This window comes from Hordeum vulgare, chromosome 1H, assembly GCF_904849725.1.
Source record: "Hordeum vulgare subsp. vulgare chromosome 1H, MorexV3_pseudomolecules_assembly, whole genome shotgun sequence".
NCBI classification, from domain to species: Eukaryota; Viridiplantae; Streptophyta; class Magnoliopsida; order Poales; family Poaceae; genus Hordeum; species Hordeum vulgare.
The window spans coordinates 356,892,288-356,908,070 of NC_058518.1; positions in this window are offsets into that span (position 1 = coordinate 356,892,288).

A 15,783-nucleotide genomic window follows, 5' to 3' on the forward strand; every position below is an offset into this window, starting at 1 on the left:
CCTTTGAAACACTTAAAAAAGCCTTAACTTCTGCACCTATTGTTCAACGACCTAATTGGAACTTGCCTTTTGAAATTATCTGCGATACTATGTTGTTGGTGTTGTTCTAGGTTAAATAGTTGATAAGAAATTAAATGTTATCCATTATGCTAGTGAAACTCGAGACAGTGCCCAGAGAAGTTATACTACTACTGAAAAAGAATTCTTAGCAGTTGTATTTGCTTGTGATAAATTCAGATCTTACATTATTGATTATAAAGTAATTGTTCACACTAATCATGCTGCTATTAAATATCTCATGGAAAAGAAATATGCTAAACCTAGACTTCAAGGAGCTATGAATTTGCTTCAAGAATTTGATTTGCATATCATTGATAGGAAAGGAGCTAAGAACCCCGTAGATGATAACTTTTGTAGGTTAGAAAATGTTCTTGACAACCCACTAACTATTGATAATAGCTTCCCAAATGAACAACTAGCTATGGTCAATGTATCTCATAACCCACTATGGTTTGGTGATTATGCTAATTACATTGCTGCTAAATACATACCACCTAGTTTCACCTATGAGCAAAAGAAAACTTCTTCTTTGATTTAAGACATTACTTTTGGGATGACCCACATATTTACAAAGAGGGAGTAGATGGCATTATTATACGTTGTATACCGGAGCATGAACTAGAAGAAATCCTTCGGAAGTGTCATTCCAAGGCTTATGGATGACACCATGTGGGAGATAGAACAACACACAAGGTATTACAGTCTTGATTTTATTGGCCTACTCTTTTCAAAGATGCTCGTAAGTTTGTCCTCTCTTGTGATGAATGTCAGTGAATTGGTAATATCAGTAGGCGTCAAGAAATGCCTATGAATTATTCACTTGTTACTAAACCACTTGATGTTTGGGGATTTGATTATATGGGACCTTTTCCTTCCTCTAATGGGTATACACATATTTTGGTTGTTGTTGATTATGTCACTAAGTGGGTAGAAGCTATTCCAACCAGTAGAGCTGATCATAACACCTCTATTAAAATGCTTAAGGAAGTTATTTTCCCATGTTTTGGAGTCCCTAGATACTTAATGACTGATGGTGGTTCACATTTTACTCATGGTGCTTTTCGTAAGTTTCTTGCTAGATATGATGTTATCCATAGAACTGCATCTCGCTATCATCCTAAATCTAGTGGTCAAGTAGAATTAACCAATAATCAAATAAAATTAATATTGCAAAAGACTGCCAATAGGTTCCGAAAGAATTGGTGTAAGAAATTATATGATGCATTGTGGGCCTACAGAACAGCTTATAAAAATTCTATGGGTATGTCTCCTTTTAAAATGGTTTTTGGAAAAGCATGTCATTTACTTGTTCAGTTAGAACATAAAGCTTATTGGGAAATTAAAGAACTCAACTATGATTTCAAGCTTGCTGGTGAAAATGGGTTATTTGATATTAGCGCACTAGATGAATGGAGAACCCAAGCTTATGAAAATGCCAAACTATTCAAAGAAAAGTTAAAAGATGGCATGACAAAAGAATCCAAAAGCGAGAATTCAATGTTGGTGAATATGTTCTATTGTACAATTCTCGTCTTAGATTTTTTGCAGGAACACTTCTCTCCAAATGGGAAGGACCATATATCATGAAGGAATTTTATCGGTGTGGAGCTATTAAGATCAATAATCCCGAAAACACAAATCCAAAGGTGGTCAATGGACAAAGAATAAAGCACTATATTTTAGGTACACCTATTAATGTTGAAACAAATATTATTCAAACCATGACACGGGAGGAATACAAAAAGGAGACTTTCCAGAACACTCCAGAACCCTTAAAAGGAAGAGGTATGTGATATGGTAAGTAAACAGACTCCAAAAAATCTGCAAAAGTATTTTCTGTTAGTTTTGGAATATTATAAAAATTAGGAAATTAATAAAAAGGCAGAAAGGCAAACCACGTGGCCACTAGGCATTAGGGCGTGCCAACCCCACCTAGCGCGTCGTGGTGGGTAGTGGGGCCTTCGGGCACCTTCCTGGCTCCATTTTCTTGTAGGACACGTATTTCCTTGTATAAAAATTCTTTATATATATATCCTGATGATTTGACCTTTATACCATGGAGAAATCCTCTATTGTTGTTTCATATTGTTTTTCTGTTAGAACTATGAAGTCGGGCATCATGTTTTCTCCCTCGTCCAACCGCGTAGAAGAAGATGCTTGGCTTAGGAACATGAAACTGAAGAAGGAGGAACTAGTAGAAGACACCAAGGATAACAAGGGTGAGTAAGTCAAGGAGGGTCAAGTTTGAGAAGAGGGGCAGGCCATGCAGGCAAAAGAAGAGGAGGAAGAAGATTACCTCCAACCCTACTATGAGCATCTCACCCCTATTGAAATTGAAGCCTTTAGAGCCTTTGAAATAGTTCATGTTCAGAATAAATATCTTACTCGTGAAAATATTTTGTTAAGGGAGCACATCATGAGCCTGCGGAGCATTATTCGATGACTCGAGAACCTCTTGAGGCTACATTGTGATGCTAGCTCACCACCACTTCCTTCATCTTCCTCACCAAATAAGGAGACTTGACTACACAGGTATGGGCACTTCCCTTGGCTTGTGCCAAGCTTGGGGGAGGTGCCCCGGTATCGTATCATCATAACTCTTATTATCTTTATCCATATTAGTTTGTTCTTTAGTTATTTCATGATTTAGTCAAATAAAAGTTTAATTTGATCCTTATTTTGAGTGCTAGTTTCATGATCTATCTATCTATGTAATCGAGTGAGGTTTATATAATAAATTTTAGTTTGAGTTTTTCCTTCTGTACTTTCTTGTTGCAACCAAAATAAAGGAAAATAATGAAAAAAATCATATGCTAATCTTATAGTAGTAAGTAGTGACACCACATAAGGAAAAGTATAAGTGGTAAAATTTGTTCAAGGTTGACAAAAACAGCATTGGTCATTGATGCAGCACATGAAAGCATTAATAAGGGAAGAAAAGATTTACATGCAAATACACTATCCTTGACATATTTTATGGTTGTGAGCTTTGATACGTCCATTTTGCGTCATGCTTTTATATCGTTATTTATTGCATTATGGGATGTTATTACACATTATGGTACAATACTTATGCCTTTTCTCTCTTATTTTACAAGATTTACATGAAGAGGGAGAATGCCGGGAGTTGGAATTCTGAACTGGAAAAGGAGCAAATCAGAGAGTCATGTTCTGCACAGCTCCAAAAGTCATGAAAAGTTACGGAGAACATTTTTGGAATATATAAAAAATAACGAGCGAAAGAAATACCGGAGGAGACCCACGAGGTGGCCACAAGCCCACGGGGCGCGGCCTACCCCCTGGTCGCGCCCTTCAGGCTTGTGGGCCCCCTGGAAGGCCTCCATTGCCCACCTTCTCCTATATGATGGGTTTTGACCTGAAAAAATTATATCAGACCTTTCAGGACACGAAGCCGCTGTCTCGAGGCGGAACATCGACAGAACCAAACTACAGTTCCGGCGGAGCTATTCCGTCGGGGAAACTTCCCTCCCGGAGGGGGAAATCGAAGCCATCGGCATCACCAAAAATCCTCTCATCGAGAGGGGGTCAATATCCATCAACATCTTCATCAGCACGATCTCCTCTCCAAACCCTAGTTCATCTCTTGTATCCAATCTTTGTCTCAAAACCTCAGATTGGTACTTGTGGGTTGCTAGTAGTGTTGATTACTCCTTGTAGTTGATGCTGGTTGGTTTATTTGGTGGAAGATTATATGTTGAGATCCTTAATGATTGTTAATACTCCTGTGATCATGAATATGAATATGCTTTGTGAGTAGTTACGTTTGTTCCCGAAAACATGGGATAAGTCTTGTTATAAGTAATCATGTGAATTTGGTATCGTTTAATATTTTGATAAGTTATATGTTGTGTAACATCCCAAAATTATAAATTTTGGAATGTTAATATAATTATTAGATTGATTGTTTGTTTGTTTGCTGAGTGACTGAAACTTGTGTAAAATTCGAAGCTTTTCGAAACTTTTGAAAGAGAGGGAATAAAATGACTTTCCCCTTCTCCGGTGAATTCAAATGCAAGCTTTTAAAAGCAACGAGAGAAGACGACATGACTTCTTCAACTATGAATAATTTGAACGGAGATGTTTGCATTTGAATTCTTTTCCATTCGTTTTCTTCGTGCAAGAAATGCCGGGAAATACATTCTAAAGAGCGGAGGAACATGACCCTCAAATACCCGGGCATTTTGAATGTTATTTGCAACCTCAAACTTAGAGGATCATTTGAAAAATATTTGCAAAAGAAAATAAACCTTTTAGGCTATTTTGTGAAAACAATTTTTTCTGAAGTTTTTATTTTTGCCGTGGAAAAATGCCCATCATCTATATTTTATTTTTCTGATAATTTTAGTATATAAAAACTCTTTATTCCGAATTGATTTGATTTCCTTTTTAACGTTTTAGTTTCCTAGTTTTGAAAATAGGAAGGAAATCACTTTTATTAGGAATACCTCCTGGCCCATTAAAACCTTTCCCTATTTTGGCCCAACAGAGATCATCTCCTACCTCCATCTCTCCCTCACGTACAGGAAACTTGCCATCCATGGAGAGGAGATCCCCACCTCCGGGATTCGCGAAGCTCTTTCCCTCCCAGCACCTCCCGTCGCCCCTATAAGAACCCCCACACCCTCCTCTATCCATTTTCCCCAAGAACCATACCTCTCCTCGCCTATAGCCGCAGCCCCTGCCTCGTCGGAGTTCATCTTCAACAGGAACTCGCCGGAGGTCCTGCTGCCTCCTCCCGTCGCCCCACGCCCCGCCGGCACCACCAACCTTCGGCCGGAGCCCTCCTCCCCCGCCTGGACCCCTCCGCTGCCTCGGCCGGCCACCGGAGCCACCTTCCCGTCGTCTTCTCCAACTCCGGCGACTAACTCCGGTGAGATTCACGAAATCCCATATTGCAGTTTTTTCAGAAAATTGCAATCTTAGAAAATTCATATCTATTAGTCTATAACTCCGAATTAGGTGATTCTTTTTGCGTTGGATCACAAAGTTTATGCAGTTTCTGTAGATATATAATTTCTCTATGTTTTGATTTATAAAAATTGAGTTAGATCAGATTTGAATTAAAATTTGTTCTGCTTATTTCGGGAGTTTAAAATAGCTTTTAATTTGATTATTTTTGCTGCTGCTTCCTATTGATCATATCTTTCAGTAGTTTGAGTTTCAATTGTTTTAAAATATTTTTAATTGGGTTTTTTACCAAAACAGATTCTGTTTTAGTTCTTTTAGGATTATAGTTATTTCTTTTTCTATATTTGTTTTTAAATTAGTTTCTTTTATATTTGAGAAAGTTTATATTTGGTTTAAAGTTAGTTAACAGTAGTTTTGCAACAAGTTTTTATTTTTTTCTATTTGTTATCATGAAATCAATTCTAGTTCCTTAGTAACTTGCGATTGGTTTCTACACTGTTTCAAATCCCGTTTGGGAATACTTTCAAAAAGTTTTGTGAAAAATACTTTATTTTATATTAGTTAGATTTATATCTTAGTTCCTTGTTATTATTTTCTGTTAGACAAAACTATTTAGTGGTTGACGTAGTAGAAGATTCTTTAGTTCTAATTGAAGTTTCTTTCGGTTTCTCATTCGCTCTCTCTCTTTTGTTTGATTGCTAGAATGATTGCTAGAATGAGTGCTTATGTGAATGATATGTTTGTTATATAGATTTCATCGGAGAGTGACGAGTAGTCCATCAAGTTATTTTCTCGAGGAATTCTTCTTCGTCAACATCACCAGGCAAGTCACTTTGATCATACAATTACCTATGTTTTCGATGCATAGTAGATCACCTTGTTTGCCCAATTTGCATGCTGCCTAGGTACTTGGAAACTTTATGCTAGTTGTAGTATCATGTGGTAGGAACACAACAACCCTGACACTTGGCCCCGGGACGACAATTTCTTAATGCTATGCTTGAGTAGACGGGTTACCGGTTGAGTGTTTACCACGAGTGATGCGAGAATGATATAATAATCAAGACCGGACTAAGACAAGATTTTCAAGACCTCGGACGCAATGCAACACTGGGTGAAGGACGGTTGACCGGCTCCCTGGAAAACCCAGTGGATGCCCGGGATGCTGGAGAGGCCATGTCATCCTGTGGAAAGCTTCACCCAGGCTCAAAGAGATGGACGGATATTTTCAAGACCCAACGCTTACCTGCACAGCCACAAGTCATTATGGGCTCTGGCTTAGTTGGACAACACGGCGACTCTGGACAGGCGGTGCTAGCAGATGTAGACGAACGGTAGGAATGGATGGGCACCGACAGGGATTCAGAGGGACCCGTTGAAAGACCATGTTTTGATCATCCGGTCTTCAAACACCCTGAAGTGCGAGGACATAATCGGAGGCGATCAAATCTTGTGGGGAACGTGTGCAAAACTCTGCAGAGTACTCAAACCTAATCGATTAGCCGTGTCCACGGTCATGGACAACTTGAGCCAAAGGAACTGAAGTTATCTGGATTTCTCAACACCATTAATTATATTTGATGAGGGTAATTATTGACAACTCGGGTACGAGAATTGGTTGGCGGAACCATCTCGTTAACAACAAACAACGTAGTAACATTTTGCTTTTTAACCCTCTCTTAATGTAGGAGAAAACTTGCATTTTCGCTAAAAACTTATAGCCCCACATGCCATATATGCATATAGTATAGATGATTATGACTTTACCCCTCTCTTATGTGACTTGCCGGCATATTCAATATGCTGACCTATACGGCTGCAACGTCTTATGTTGCAGATATTTTTCTTCGACGAGTAAGAGTACGATTCAGGGTTACGGTCTACACTCAACTTGCCGTTGGTGTTTATTGGGACTCCACTCCCTTGACCGCTTCTGCTGAGAAATTTAAGGTATATATCAGTTTTACGCTATTTACATGTGATTGCACTTTGATATATACATTGATGTACTATGTGTGCCAGCATACTGATCCAGGGATGGCACAGATACACAGAGGCTTGACTCATTTTGAGTCGGGTCGCTACATGTTGCCTCTCCTGTAGTGGTGTCATGTGAACATTGACTACATGACACATGACCATTATTTGGGCCTAGAGGAAGGCATTGGGAAGTAATAAGTAGATGATGGGTTGCTAGAGTGACATAAGCTTAAACCCTAGTTTATGCATTGCTTCGTAAGGGGATGATTTGGATCCATATATTTAATGCTATGGTTAGATTTATCTTAATTCCTATTGCTTAGTTGCGGATGCTTGCGGGAAAGGTTAATCATAAGTGGGAGGTTTGTCGAAGTAAGGGCAGCACCCAAGCGCCGGTCCACCCACATATCAAATTATGAAAGTAACGAACGGGAATCATATGAGCATGATGAAAACTAGCTTGACATAAATTCCCATGTATCCTCGGGAGCGCTTTTCTGTATATAAGAGTTTGTCGAGGCTTGTCCTTTGCTACAAAAAGGATTGGAGCACCTTGCTGCACCTTAGTTACAATAGTTACTTGGTACCCATTACAAATTACCTTATCATAAAACTATCCATTACAGGTAATTTCAAAGCTTGCATGGGATACCTTACTGAAAACCGCTTGTCATTTCCTTCTGCTCCTCGTTGGGTTCAACACACTTACTTATCAAAAGGAGTACGATATATTCCTTACACTTGTGGGTCATCAAGACTCTTTTCTCGCGTCTTTACCGGGAGTGAAGCGCCTTTGGTAAGTGGAATTTGGTAAGGAAAATTTTATATACTATGCTGAAATTTGTTGTCACTTGTCACTATGGAAAATAATCCTTTGAGGAGCTTGTTTGGGGTATCGTCACCCCAACCGAAAGCACAAAAAGATGATCCTCAACCTGCTGCAACTACTGAAAATATTTATTATGAAATTCCTTCAGGTATGATAGAAAAACTCTTAGCTAGTCGTTATGTAGGAGATGGAACACTACATCCTCATTTGCACCTAATCTATGTGGATGAAGTTGGTGGATTATGTAAGCTTGCAGGTCTGCCCGAGGATGATGTCAAGAAGACGGTCTTTCCTTTTTCTTTGAAGGAAAAGGCTTTGACATGGTATAGGCTATGTGATGATATTGGATCATGGAACTACAACCGATTGAAATTGGAATTTCATCACAAGTTTTATCCTAGGCATCTGGTTCATCGTGATCAGAATTATATCTATAATTTTTGGCTGCGTGAAGGAGAAAGAATCGCTCAAGCTTGGGGGAGGCTTAAGTCAATGTTATATTCATTCCCCAATCGTGAGCTCCTGAGAGAAATTAGTATTCAGAATTTTTATGCTCGGCTCTCTCGTAATGATCAATCCATGCTCGATACTTCTTGTGCTGGTTCTTTTATGAAGAAATATATTGAATTCAAATGGGACTTATTGGAAAGAATTGGGAACTCGTTGAAGGTAATGATTCAGGTATAAGCCTTAAGTTTGATTGTGTGAAATCTTTTATAGACACCGACGCTTTTCGTGATTTTAGCACTAAATATGGACTTGACTCTGAGGTAGTAGCTTAATTTTGCGAATATTTTGCTACTCATGTTGATCGTTCCAAGGAGAAGTGGTTTAAATATCATCCTCCCATTTAAGTTAAAGTGGTAGAACGTATTAAAGTTGAATAAGAAACTATTATTTATAATGCTGATCCTGTTATTCCTACTGCTTATATTGAGAAACCACGCTTTCCTATTAGGATAAAGGAACATGCTAAAGCTTCAACTATGGTTCGTAAGAGTTGTACTAGAACACTTATACCTCCTCATAAAATCAAAGTAGAACCTAATATTGTTATGGTTAAAGATCTCTTGGTTGAGAATATTGATGGGCATGTCATTCACTTCTGTGATGAAGCCGCTAGAATTGCTAGACCTGATACTAAGGGTAAACATAGACCTATTGTTGGTGTGCTTGTTGTTTCTGTTAAAATAGGAGATCATTGTTATCATGTCTTATGTGATGTGGGTTCTAGTGTGAGTGCAATTACCTTTACCTTATACCAAGAAATTATGAATGATATTGCACCAGCCGAATTAGAGGAAATTGATGTTACCATCAAGCTTGCTAATAGAGATACTATTTCACCAATTGGGGTTGTTAGAGATGTTGAAGTCATGTGTGGGAACATAAAATATCCTACTGATTTTCTTGTTCTTGGTTCCCCACAAGAAGAATTTTGCCCCGTTATATTCGGTAGACCCTTCTTGAATACTGTCAATGCTAAGATTGATTGTGAAAAATAAATCGTTACAGTAAGTTTTGGGGATGCATCTTATGAGTTCAGTTTCTCTAAATTTCGTAGATAACCCCATGACAAAGAATTGCCTAGTAAAGTTGAAATTATTGGTCTCTCTTCTATTGTTGTGCCTCCTACCGACCCCTTAGAATAATATTTGCTAGACCATGAAAATGATATGTATATGAATGATAGGAATGAAATAGATAGAATTTTCTTTGATTAGCAGCCTATTCTGAAACACAACCTACTTGTTGAAATATTCGGGGATCCTCCTCCACCAAAGGGTGATCCCGTGTTTGAGCTTAAACAATTACCTGATACTCTAAAATATGCTTATCTTGATGAAAAAGAGATATATTCTTAAATGGGTGATCCCGTGTTATTATTAGTGCTAACCTTTCAGAGCATGAAGAAAAGAGATTATTGAAAACTCTAAGGAAGCATTGTGCTGCTATTGGATATACTCTTGATGATCTTAAGGGCATTAGTCCCACTCTATGTCAGCACAAAATCAATATGGACCCTGATGCTAAACCAGTTGTTGATTACCAACGACGATTAAATCCTTAAATGAAGGAAGTGCTAAGAAATGAAATACTAAAGCTTCTCGAGGCAGGTATACTTTATCCTATTACTGATAGTAGATGGGTTAGTCCCGTTCATTGTGTCCCTAAGAAGGGAGGTATTACTGTTGTTCCAAATGGTAAAGATGAATTGATCCCACAAAGAATTGTTACAAGATATAGAATGGTAATTGATTTCAGGAAATTAAATAAATCTACTAGGAAAGATCATTACCCTCTACCTTTTATTGATCAAATTCTAGAAAGATTATCCAAACATACACATTTCTGCTTTCTAGATGGTTATTCTGGTTTCTCTCAAATACCTGTATCAAAAGAGGATCAAGAGAAGACCACTTTTACTTAACCTTTCGGTACCTTTGCTTATAGACTTATGCCTTTTGGTTTATGCAATGCACTTGCTACCTTTCAAAGATGTATGATGGCTATATTCTCTGAATTTTGTGAAAAGATTGTTGAGGTTTTCATGGATGATTTTTACGTTTACGAAACTTCTTTTGATGATTGCTTGAGCAACCTTGATCGAGTTTTGCAGAGATGTGAAGAAACTGATCTTGTCTTGAACTAGAAGAAGTGCCACTTTATGGTTAATGAAGACATTTTCTTGGGACACAAAATCTCCGAAATAGGTATTGAAGTTGATAAAGCTAAAGTTAATGCTATTGAAAAAATGTCGTGTCCAACAGATATTAAATGTATAAGAAGTTTCCTTGGTCATGATGGTTTCTATAGGATATTTATTAAAGACTTCTCTAAAATTTCTAAGCCTCTCACTAATCTTTTTCAAAAGGATATTCCATTCGGTTTTGATGATGATTGTGTAGAAGCATCTGAAATTCTTAAGAAAGCCTTGATAACTACACCTGTTGTTCAACCACCTGATTGGAACCTACCCTTTGAAATTATGTGTGATGCTAGTGATTATGTTGTTGGTGATGTTCTAGGACAAAGAGTTGATAAGAAATTAAATCTTATCCACTATGCTAGTAAAACTCTCGACTGTGAAAAGGAATTGTTAGCAGTTTGTTCGCTTGCGATAAGTTTAGACCTTATATTGGTGATCACGCTGCTATCAGGTACCTTATGGAAAAGAAAGATGCTAAAGCTAGACTTATTAGATGGGTTCTTCTGCTACAAAAATTTGATTTAAGATATTACTTTTGGGACGATCCACACCTTTATAAAGAAGGAGTAGATGGTATTATTAGACGTTGTGTACCTGAGCATGAACAGGGGCAAATCCTATACAAGTGTCACTTCGAGGCCTATGGAGGATACCACGCTGGAGATAGAAATGCACACAAGGTATTACAATCTGGTTTTTATTGGCCTACTATCTTCAAGGATGCTCATAAATTTGTCTTGTCTTGTGATGAATGTCAAAGAATAGGTAATATTAGTAGACGTCAGGAAATGCCTATGTATTACTCTCTAGTTATTGAACCATTTGTTGTTTGGGGTTTGATTATATGGGACCTTTTCCAAAATCCAACGGGTATACTCATATTCTAGTTGCTCTTGATTATGTTACTAAGTGGGTAGAAGCTATTCCAACTAATAGTGCTGATCATAACACTTCTATTAAAATGCTGAAAGAAGTTATTTTCCCTAGATTTGGAGTCCCTAGATATTTAATGACTCATGGTGGTTCACATTTTATTCATGGTGCTTTACGTAAATTTCTTGCTAGGTATGATGTTAATCATTGAGTTTCATCTCCTTATCATCCTCAGTCTAGTGGGCAAGTAGAATTAAGCAATAGGGAAATTAAGTTGATCTTGCAAAATACCGTTAACAGATCAAGAAGGAATTGGTCTAAGAAACTTGATGATGCATTATGGGCTTATATAACTGCTTACAAAAACCCTATGGGTATGTCTCCTTATAAAATGGTTTACGGTAAAGCATGTCACTTACCACTAGAGCTAGAACATAAAGCTTATTGGGCAATTAAAGAGCTTATGATTTTAAACTTGCTGGTGAAAAGAGGTTATTTTACATTAGCTCACTTGATGAATGGAGAACCCAGGCCTATGAGAATGCTAAGTTGTTTAAAGAAAAGGTCAAGAGATGGCATGATAGAAGGATACAAAAGCTTGAATTTATTGTAGGTGATCATGTCCTGTTATACAACTCTCGTTTAAGATTTTTTGCAGTAAAACTTCTCTCTCAATGGGAAGGGCCTTACATTATCGAGGAAGTATATTGTTCCGGTGCCGTCAAGATCAACAATGGGAGGCACGAATCCGAAGGTGGTAAATGGGCAAAGGATCAAACATTATATCCAGGTACTCCCATAAATGTTGAAACTAGTATTATCAATGCCATAACTTTGGAAGAGTACATTAGGGAGACCTATCAGAACAACTGAGACCCCGAAAAAGAATAGGTATGTGCTATGGTAGGAAAACCGACTCCAAAATGTTTTCAATGGTAATTTTTACCATTTTATGAAAATTTAAAAAATTAGGAAAATTTAAAGCCGTCCGACGCGTCCACGAGGAGGTGACAAGCCCGAGGTGCTCGGCCTACCCACTTGGTCGTGCCCTGCAGGCTTGTGGCCACCCCGTGCACCCTCCGGACTCCGTTTTCTTGTGGAAGACTCCTTCGGGTCGACAAAAATTCATTATATAATCTCCCGAAGGTTTTGACCTCCGTATCTTGACAATATCTCATGTTTTCGTTTTGAGATGTTTAGAGTAAGATGTCATCCCAAGATTCTGATGGGGAGAGCTATGTATCACACTATCGTGCCAATCCCAAGCTCTACAGGGACGTAAATCCCTATGGATTGTGCTCGGTCGAGGAACATGAGACATACAAGTATGCGAAAGAGAGTTCGAATGAACAGGAGATTCCCTTGCCTCAACCCGAAAATATGCATGTGCAGTTCAAGAAGTCGAGTCTCCCAAATACAAGGAGAAAACCCAAGGTGATATTTATCCCTTATCGTTTTCTACAGGAGAGCAAGGGTGAATTATGTTAAAGGATATTAAGGCTCGAGGTGGAAGTAGACAATCTGAGGGAACAAAAGTTCATGCTTAAGTGGAAACTCGATAAGCTTTCAACCTCACCAGCAACTCCAAGATCACCACCTCTGAAGGAAGACAACTAAACATATGGGTATGGGCACTCCCCTTGGCTTGTGCCAAGCTTGGGGGAGGTGCCCCAGTATCGTATCACCATCACACCTTTTTACTTTTTTGTTTTCTTTTGTTTTTGTTCGTTCGATCTTTTGGTTATATCTTGATCTAGCATAATAAAGTTTTAGTGTGATCTAGTTTTGAGTTTTTCTTCTTGTTCCCCCAATATAAGCAAGTCCGAGAGTTATATAATAAAGATTAGTTTTTAATTGAGGGCTTTGCTACCTTGCTATGATCATGAGAAAAAGAAATAGAAAGAAGTATAGAGTAAAAGCAATAGAGCATACATAATGGTCTTATGGGGAGTGATGACTTCACATATAAAAAGTATGTTGATTGAAATTTGTTGTGAGTTGACAAACAAATCTATTGGTCATTGTTGCAATTAAAATAAAGTAAAAAAGAAAGAGAGGTTCACATATAAATATATTATATTAGACATATTTTGTGATTGTGAGCACTCATTAAAATATCATATGCCAAAAGGTTGATGTTGGACAAGGAAGACAACATAATGAGTTATGATTGCTTATTTTCGGATAGAAGTTACATGGTTATAGATCCTTCGACATGTGTCGCGTCCTTCCACCTCATATTAGCCAAAAGAAACTCCCACACCAAGTAGACATACTACTTGTGCATACAAAAACCTTTAACCCAGTTTTTCCTTGACAGTCCACCATACCTACCTATGGATTGAGTAAGATCCTTCAAGTAAGTGTTCATCAGTGCAAGCAATAAAAATTGCTCCTTAAATACCGGAGGAGACCCACGAGGTTGCCACAAGCCTAGGGGCGCAGCCTACCCCCCTAGCTGTTCACTGCAGGCTTGTGGGTCCCCTGCCAGGCCTCCGGTGCCCATCTTCTCCTATATGAAGGGTTTTGACATGGAAAAAAATCATATCAGACCTTTCGGGACGCGACGTCGCCGTCTCGAGGCGGAACTTCGATAGAATCAATCTAGAGCTCCAACAGAGCTATTCCGTCAGGGAAACTTCCCTCCCAGAGGGGGAAATTGAAGCCATCGGCATCACCAACGATCCTATATCGAGAGGGGGTCAATCTCCATCAACATATTCATCAACACCATCTCCTCTCCAACCCCTAGTTCATCTCTTGTATCCGATCTTTGTCTCAAAACCTCAGATTGGTACCTGTGGGTTGCTAGTAGTGTTGATTACTCCTTATAGTTGATGCTAGTTGGTTTATTTGGTGGAAGATTATATGTTCAGATCCTTAATGATTATTAATACTCCTCTGATGATAAATATGAATATGCTTTGTGATTAGTTACTTATGCTCATGAGGACATGGGATAAGTCTTTATTAGTAATCATCTGAATTTGGTATTCATTCGATATTTTGATAAGTTATATGTTGTCTCTCCTCTAGTGGTTTCATGTGAACATCGACTACATAACACATCACCATTATTTGGGCCTAGAGGAAGGCATTGCAAAGTCATAAGTAGATGATGGTTTGCTAGAGTGACAGAAGCTTAAACCCTAGTTTATGTGTTGCTTCGTAAGGGGATGATTTGGATCCATATATTTAATGCTATGGTTAGATTTATCTTAATTCCTATTTAGTAGTTGTGGATGCTAGCGAGAGAGGTTAATCATAAGTGGGAGGTTTGTCCAAGTAAGGAAAGCACCCAAGTGCTGGTCCACCCACATATCAAATTATCAAAGTAACGAACGTGAATCATATGAGCATGATGAAAACTAGCTTGACATAAATACCCATGTGTCCTCGGGAGCGCTTTCCTTTATATAAGAGTTTGTCCTGGCTTGTCCTTTGCTACAAAAAGGATTGGGCCCACTTGTTGCACCTTAGTTACAATTGTTAGTTGTTACCCATTACAAATTACCTTATCATAAAACTATCTGTTATCGATAATTCAGTGCTCGCAGAGAATACCTTACTGAAAACCGCTTGTCATTTCCTTCAGCTCCTCGTTGGGTTCTACACTCTTACTTATCGAAAGGACTATGATAGATCCCATACACTTGTGGGTCATTAAGCTCCCATTAACTATAGTATGCCAAAACTGTTGTCGTTGGACAAGTAAGACAACATAATGATTTATGTTTGTTCACATTCACAAAGAAGTTATATTGTCATAGATCCTCTAACATGTGGTGCTTTCCTAGTATATTTGCTAGCCAAAAATCCACAGTAAGTATAGATACTACTTGTGCATCCAAAACCTTAAACCCAAATCCATGTGTTAAGAGTCCACCATACCTACCTATGGATTGAGTAAGATCCTTCAAGTAAGTTGTCATCGGTGCAAAAGGCAATAAAAATTGCTTATAAACGTGCTCGATCATTTAGTGTAAGGGAACTTAAGTATTGCACGAACTTGTGATGACGATAATAAAAGTGATAAAACGCATAATAAAGGTTCCTATCATAAGGGGAAATATAACGTAACGTTCCTTTGCACTAAGGGTTTGACATACAATCAAAAAGCGCATGGCAACCTCTGCTTCCCTGTACGAATGGCCTATTTTTTATTTTTTTTATTTACTTTTCTGCAAGAGTCAAAGTATTCTTCTCTACTCTTTTCTATTTTCTATTTTTCAAGCATCATGAGGTGCGGAAAGATCTAGGCATATATATCCAGTTGAATGTGGGTGATCATGAGTTATTATTGTTGACATCACCCTTGAGGTGATACATTGGGAGGCGACACTCTAAGCCCCTATCTTTCTATGTGTCCGATTGAAACCTTTTGCTCATATCTATGCGGTGA